The sequence below is a fragment of the Schistocerca gregaria genome, chromosome 6 (assembly GCF_023897955.1).
Source record: "Schistocerca gregaria isolate iqSchGreg1 chromosome 6, iqSchGreg1.2, whole genome shotgun sequence".
Lineage (NCBI taxonomy): Eukaryota > Metazoa > Arthropoda > Insecta > Orthoptera > Acrididae > Schistocerca > Schistocerca gregaria.
In genome coordinates, this window is record NC_064925.1 from 135,874,984 (window position 1) to 135,881,882 (window position 6,899).

Consider the following 6,899-nt stretch of genomic DNA (forward strand, 5'->3'; position numbering starts at 1 on the left):
TGCAGTCTGCTCTGTTCTTGCATAAAGTCAAGCACTGGCACGCCGGTCGGGAATGTTAGAGCAGAGAGGGCTGTGAAGAAGACATCATCCAGTTGCATGTGAACAGACCCCTCTCTAGGATGACAAGATAATGGCAGTGCCCTTGACCCAAAGAGGGAGTAAGAGCTGTGCTGCCTGGCTATAGCCCAGTTGAAAGCTAGCCAGTTCTGCCAGTAGCAAGTTCAAGAATAGCACCAGGACTTGTGATATCACTTCCACTATACAGCATTGCCTATACTGAAGAGAATTTTAACTTTGTCTGCCTCCCTTTGCATGTGACACATCTGTATTTCACAAAGTTAGGTATTGTAATTTTTTCCTTTTGTAATAAACTTCATTAATATGATTTTCTTGAATTGTTGTCTAGCGATCTGAGAAAGCAGGTCTCCTAGGCACCAAATATTTCACAAGTAGCAGGATACAACATGCACCACCTATAAATTAGATTCTGAATTCACAGTATTGCCAGACAGTTTCTGCTCTGTTAATCAGTTCCAGTGTGATGTTGTGGCTGAAATGGTTAATTTACATTACAACTTATTTATACACATTACAAAGTTATGCATGTTTCATTTACGTTACAACTTATTTATACACATTAAAAAGTTATGCAGGTTTCACATCTAAATATTATAGTAAACTAACTCTTATGAAACCTGTGACAAAACTGATTGTGTCAGGGCCATTTCCACTATACCTTATATAGGCTACAATAATGGAAACATAAGTAAAAGCATTGTTTCACACATACTTTTGTAATTTATAATTTAAAATTGAGTAGTTTTACAGAAATAGTTACAAAATTCAGATTTATAAAATGCTGCAATTATTTTAGAATAATATTTTTATTTATTTATTTATTTATTTATTTACTTAGCATCCTTGTATCTCATCACTATAGAAACGATATAGGATTTGTCATACATTGCCTTACATAGAAAATAGTTCATGAAAAGATTTACAATTATTTGTCCATAAATAAAATATTATTACATATAACATGAAACCATATGTGTAACAGCATTCTAATATGCTAAATTAGAATAATAGATGAATACAACTTGGTTTTCAATGAGCATTTTGGGCCATTACGATGAAGGAAATAAGCTACTGTATATTAAACGCTGGTGATTTAAGTATTCCTTGACTCTATAAAAACTCTTTATAATTAACTTTTTTAAGTTATTTTTCTGGATATGTGGAATTTTGGTGTACTTTTAATTTCCTTTGGTGGTTGTTGTTGTTGTTGTGGTCTTCAGACTGGTATGATGCAGCTCTCCATGCTACTCTATCCTGTGCAAGGTTCCTCATCTCCCAGTAACTACTGCAACCTACATGCTTCTAAATCTGTTTAGTGTATTCATCTCTTGGTCTCCCTCTATGATTTTTACCCTCCATGCTGCCCTCCAATACTAAATAGGTCATCCCTTGATGCCTCAGAACATGTCCTACCAACCGATCCCTTCTTCTAGTTAAGTTGTGCCACAAACTTCTCTTCTCCCCAGTCCTATTCAATACCTCCTCATTAGTTATATGATCTACACTTCTAATCTTTAGCATTATTCTGTAGCACCACATTTCGAAAGCTTCTATTCTCTTCTTGCCCAAACTAGTTATCATCCATGTTTCACATCCATACATAGCTATGCTCCATACATATACTTTCAGGAAACCATTTGCTCTTTCACCTCCAGTACTAACTTGCACAATTACAGCCAACCAAGAGATCATTTGTGAATAATGTCCAGTAAATTTCCTTTGGTAGTGCACTAAATAAAATTTTTGGCTGATGAACACTTTTTTGATACATAGCTTTTGTGTGACTTTCTCTATGAAAGTCATCTCCATTTCTTGTTTCGTAATTATGAACTTTGTTTAACAGAGAATGTTCCTGGTGTGACTTCATAAAATATATACTTTCATAAATATAGATACATGGTAGAGTCATGATTTGTAGCTCCTTACTGTTTTACATTATTCTCTGTGTGTCATACCTCTGATTATCCTTATTGCCATCTTTTGAAGCACAAACGAGTGTTTGGTCAAACTGGTATTCCCCCAAAATATTATACCATATCTTAGTGTGCTATGTATGAGTGCAAAGTATGAACATAACACTGAATCAACACTACAGGAATTTTTTAGTATTCTAAGAAATAATACTACAGATTTAATTTTTGTTTAACATTTCTGTGTGTTTCTCCCACATTAAATATTCATCTAGCCATAATCCTAAAAATTTATTGTGGGCATTTGCTCTATTTTACACTGCCCAAGGGCAGATTTGTTTGTTATAAGTCTGAAGTTCATCTAAGCAGGTTTTTTTTCTCATTAACAATTAATTTGTTGCTTGTAAACCTCATGTTTGCTTCTTCTGTGGCTTATGCAACTCTCTCCAGTATGTCACTTTCATTTGTAGCTTTGACAAACAATACTACATCTGCTAATGATAAATGGCTGGACAAATCATTTATAAATATTAAGAACAGTAATGGCCCCAGTACAGAGCCCTGTGGTATGCCTTACCTGACTCTTTGGTATGCCGATGAGTAGATTTTACCCACATGCTGTATCTCTACCTTCTGATATCTATTAGAAAGATAGGATTTGAACCAATCATGTGATACTCCACGAACCCCATAGCAGTATAGTTTCCTGAGCAGTAAATTATGGTCAATGACATTAAAAGCCTTTGACAGGTCCAAAGAGAGTTCACAGTTTAATTCATTTTTGTCTACAGAATTTAGGATCAGTTTTAAAAAGTTATAAATTGCTGTGTCAGTTGACCTATTTTTCCTAAAACCATTTTGCCCTTTAACTAGAATTTGATTTTTATTAAGAAAATGAGACATTACCTACGCTCCTATTTCTTACCCACCAGGTTAATTTTATTTTGTTAGTACCTTTCCTGATATATGAGTTATTATTTAGTCTCTTAGCTGCTATTATAACTTTTTTATATACTTCCCTATACATTTTCACATATGGTTTTGATGGAACAGTATTTTTTGCAGATTTGTTTAACTTTCACAGTGTGTCTGCAGATTTTTTTATTCTCTGTGTTACCCATGTCTTTGTTTTGGTTTTAATTTTGACTTGTTTAATAGGAAATGTAATATCATAACAATGGCAATAATTTGCTAGGAGTGACTCAAATTTTTTACCTACATCACAGGTTGATTCTGTGTCCCAAATTATACTTTTTAACATGTGATTAAAAACCCTTATGCTGTCGTCATTTACAAATCGTTTCTCTCTCTATTTTTCGTACACCATTGGATCCTTAATAGATGTATTACATAATGTTAATATGACTGTCTTATGATCTGAGAGCACTGTCTCTATTACTTCAGTGATATGATCACATTTATTCTTATTGACAAATACTTGATCAATTATTGAGCAGAACAGAAATAAAACAGTTATCTTAGCCAGAATACAGAAAATTTGATCTTACAATAATTTTGACCTTAGAAATTGAAATATCTTTTTAATAACTGATTGGATTTTGTCACTAGCATATTTCCTAGGTCTTTTCATTAAATATAACAGTAAAAACAATTAATTTCTCAGTAACAATTTCATAAATTTCAATTTTAATTTTTACTTACATTCATTGAACATACTTTTAAATAGAAACTGTATTTCATGACAATTTCTTTATAATTCATGTCATAACATTACTCAAAGTACCGTTATTTCATGAATTTAGTCAATTAATATTATTACAACATCTGCTCATAAAGATTTGGAACTTTGTATCTAGACTCTGAAGTGGTACTGTATGGTTAAATTGCCTGGGAGTCATACTTTTTCTCATTGAGAGTCATCCTATTCTGTTGCTTTATGACCTTCTGTGAAGGGCGAGGCTTGGACTGGCTCATCACATGAGACATCAGACTGATCCATTTTGTCATCAACCATGCCTCCTGCACTGCTTCACAACCTCTTTCTTGTAGTTCCAGTTTGGGAATAAATATGCAGGAAAGAGAATACTCTCTCTAGTAATCTATAGTTAATCACAAAGGTACAGATGCCACTTATTGTGTGGCTAGCAGGAAACCATTTGCTCTTTCACCTTCACTACTGACTTGCACAATTACAGCCAACCATGAACTGGGTTTGTTTTAAAAGTGATAGATCATTTGTGAATAATGTCCAGTAAATTTCATACAGAAGAATTGTAGAAAATTGTTGCATGGACCTGTCTTGATTGCCACATTCTGTAGAAACAACAAATTTAGATTAATCACTGGGATGTAATGGAGTGTTACTGTGATTAAGATAATGGATGTGTTGGTAGTGACTGAGATTAAAGGTTGATAAAACACCTCACTGTTTTCCCTATCAGCCACAGAGATAATCACTCACCTACTGATGTACTGCCCATAGGCTGTTAGATTCCTCTCCTACTGGCAGGAGGTTTCAATAGTAAGTTGTCAATGGGAGACTACAGTCATAGGGGCATTTTTAGATTTTAATTAGAAAATGTAGTGTAACAAATGAGAACACACTTTTTGAGGTAGCCCTGTTACAGAGGTTATGGCATTATCATATGTGTATTGACAGAAATGGCTATCTTCCATCCTATTGCAGGCCAGAAAATATACAAAATAAATGCATATGACTTCCTAGCAAGCAATCAAGTTGAGGAGTAATCACAAGAGATAGAGTGAGAATGACTACAAGAATTCTACCTTAATTGCAGTAACAGCATATCACAGATTTTTTTTTTGTCATCAGTCTACTGACTGGTTTGATGCGGCCCGCCACAAATTCCTTTCCTGTGCTAACCTCTTCATCTCAGAGTACCACATGCAACCTACGTCCTCAATTATTTGCTTGACGTATTCCAATCTCTGTCTTCCTCTACAGTTTTTGCCCTCTACAGCTCCATCTAGTACCATGGAAGTCATTCCCTCATGTCTTAGCAGATGTCCTATCATCCCGTCCCTTCTCCTTATCAGTGTTTTCCACATATTCCTTTCCTCTCCGATTCTGCGCAGAACCTCCTCATTCCTTACCTTATCAGTCCACCTAATTTTCAACATTCGTCTATAGCACCACATCTCAAATGCTTCAATTCTCTTCTGTTCTGGTTTTCCCACAGTCCATGTTTCACTACCATTCAATGCTGTACTACAGACGTACATCCTCAGAAATTTCTTTCTCAAATTAAGGCCGGTATTTGATATTAGTAGACTTCTCTTGGCCAGAAATGCCTTTTTTGCCATAGCGAGTCTGTTTTTGATGTCTTCCTTGCTCCATCTGTCATTGGTTATTTTACTGCCTAGGTAGCAGAATTCCTTAACTTCATTGACTTCGTGACCATCAATCCTGATGTTAAGTTTCTCGCTGTTCTCATTTCTACTACTTCTCATTACCTTCGTCTTTCTCCGATTTACTCTCAAACCATACTCTGCACTCATTAAACTGTTCATACCGTTCAGCAGATCATTTAATTCTTCTTCACTTTCACTCAGGATAGCAATTTCATCAGCGAATCATATCATTGATATCCTTTCACCTTGTATATTAATTCCACTCCTGAACCTTTCTTTTATTTCCATCATTGCTTCCTCGATGTACAGATTGAAGACTAGGGGAGAAAGGCTACAGCCATGTCTTACACCCTTCTTAATACGAGCACTTCATTCTTGATCGTCCACTCTTATTATTCCCTCTTGGTTGTTGTACATATTGTATATGACCCGTCTCTCCCTATAGCTTACCCCTACTTTTTTCAGTATCTCGAACAGCTTGCACCATTTTATATTGTCGAATGCTTTTTCCAGGTCGACAAATCCTATGAACGTGTCTTGATTTTTCTTTAGCCTTGCTTCCATTACTGGCTGTAATGTCAGAATTGCCTCTCTCATGCCTTTACTTTTCCTAAAGCCAAACTGATTGTCACCTAGCACATTTTCAATTTTCTTTTCCATTCTTATGTATATTATTCTTGTAAGCAGCTTCGATGCATGGGCTGTTAAGCTGATTGTGCGATAATTCACTTGTCAGCTCTTGCCGTCTTCGGAATTGTGAGGATGATACTTTTCCGAAAGTCAGATGGTATGTCGCCAGACTCATATATTCTACACACCAACGTGAATAGTCATTTTGTTGCCACTTCCCCTAATGATTTTAGAAATTCTGATGGAATGTTATCTATCCCTTCTGCCTTATTTGATCGTAAGTCCTCCAAAGCTCTTTTAAATTCCGATTCTAATACTGGATCCCCTATCCCTTCTAAATCTACTCCTGTTTCTTCTTCTATCACATCAGACGAATCTTCACCCTCATAGAGGCTTTCAATGTATTCTTTCCACCTATCTGCTCTCTCCTCTGCATTTAACAGTGGAATTCCTGTTGCACTCTTAATGTTACCACTGTTGCCTTTAATGTCGCCAACAGTTGTTTTGACTTTCCTGTATGCTGAGTCTGTCCTTCCGACAGTCATATCTTTTTCGATGTCTTCCCATTTTTCCTGCAGCCATTTCGTCTTAGCATTCCTGCACCTCCTATTTATTTCATTCCTCAGTGACTTGTATTTCTGTATTCCTGATTTTCTCGGAACATGTTTGTACTTCTTATGAGGCTGACTTCTTATGCCGGAAGTCTTCGGCCGCCAATGCTGATTATTTATCAAAATTTAGGCTGTGGTGGGGATCAAATCCAGGACCGAAGATGTTTTGATTATGAATCAAAGACACTACGCCTAGACCATGGGTACACTCTCAGATATTGAAGCACAAAAGCAGAAACAAAAGCAGCATGAAGTAACTTACTACATTCCTGCTAAATAGGGTCGTGATGCTAGATGCAAGCATGGTACTTTGCATAGTAATGCATGAGTAACCTGT